Source organism: Brassica oleracea, chromosome C5, assembly GCF_000695525.1.
Source record: "Brassica oleracea var. oleracea cultivar TO1000 chromosome C5, BOL, whole genome shotgun sequence".
Classification (NCBI taxonomy): domain Eukaryota; kingdom Viridiplantae; phylum Streptophyta; class Magnoliopsida; order Brassicales; family Brassicaceae; genus Brassica; species Brassica oleracea.
In genome coordinates this window covers 126,660-128,172 of record NC_027752.1, presented here as the reverse complement: position 1 = coordinate 128,172, position 1,513 = coordinate 126,660, and positions in this window count along the sequence as shown.

The window sequence follows — 1,513 nt, the reverse complement described above, 5'->3', positions numbered from 1 at the left end:
AAAGTTCCAAACCTCTTTGACATTCATCATATGTTAGTGAATGATGCAACTATGCATTAAAACAGTATTTTCATATTTTTGATTTTTTTTCAAAATCTATGTGTCCCTACGAAAATATTGAAATTTTCAGTAAATGTTTTATATACTGAAGCCTATGATCTTTAGTGTTGTTTTAAAAATTTCTAAACACATTCTAAATTTGTATTAATGTATATTAAACTCTCTTTTGATCTTTAGTGTTGTTTTAAAATTTTTAAACACATTCTATATTTATATTAATTTATATTAAACTCTCTTTCATTGTACATGGGCATAGTTTTAATTTTTTGTCTTTTAATTTAGTAAAACTTTATAATACGCCTTAAATTGGTGGATTAACCACTATAAAATCGCTATTTTATAGAGAAACGAAGACAACAAAAGTTCCAAACCTCTTTGACATTTATCATATGTTAGTGAAAGATGCAACTATGCATTAAAACAATATTTTCATATTTTTGAATTTTACTCAAAATATATGTGTTAACTTCTCCGAAAATATTTAAGTTTTCAGGTAAATGTTATATATGCTAAAGCCTATGATCTTTAGTATTGTTTTAAAAATTCTAAGACATTCTACATTTGTATTAATGTATATTAATCTCTCTTTAATGGTACATGTGCATCGTTTTAATTTTTTGTCAATTAATTTGGTAAAACTTCATAATACTCCCTAAATTTGTGGACTAACCACTATAAAATCGCTATTTTCAAGAGAAACGAAGACAACAAAAGTTTCAAACCTCTTTGACATTCATCATATGTTAGTGAAGGATGCAACTATGCATTAAAATAATATTTCTATATTTTTGAATTTTTTTCTAAATCAATGTGTTAACCCCTACATAAATATTGAGTTTTCCGGCAAATGTTCTATGTACTGAAGCCTATGATCTTTAGTGTTGTTTTAAAATTTTTAAACACATTATACATTTATATTAATTTATATTAAACTCTCTTTCATTGTACATGGGCATAGTTTTAATTTTTTGTCTTTTAATTTAGTAAAACTTTATAATACGCCTTAAATTGGTGGATTAACCACTATAAAATCGCTATTTTATAGAGAAACGAAGACAACAAAAGTTCCAAACCTCTTTGACATTCATCATATGTTAGTGAAGGATGCAACTATGCATTAAAATAATATTTCTATATTTTTGAATTTTTTTCTAAATCAATGTGTTAACCCCTACATAAATATTGAGTTTTCCGGCAAATGTTCTATGTACTGAAGCCTATGATCTTTAGTGTTGTTTTAAAATTTAAAAGACATTCTACATTTGTATTAATGTATATTAAACTCTCTTTCATGGTACACGGACATCGTTTTAATTTTATGTCAATTAATTTAGTAAAACTTCATAATACTCCCTAAATTTGTGGACTAACCACTATAAAATCGCTATTTTCAAGAGAAACGAAGACAACAAAAGTTTCAAACCTCTTTGACATTCATCATATGTTAGTGAAT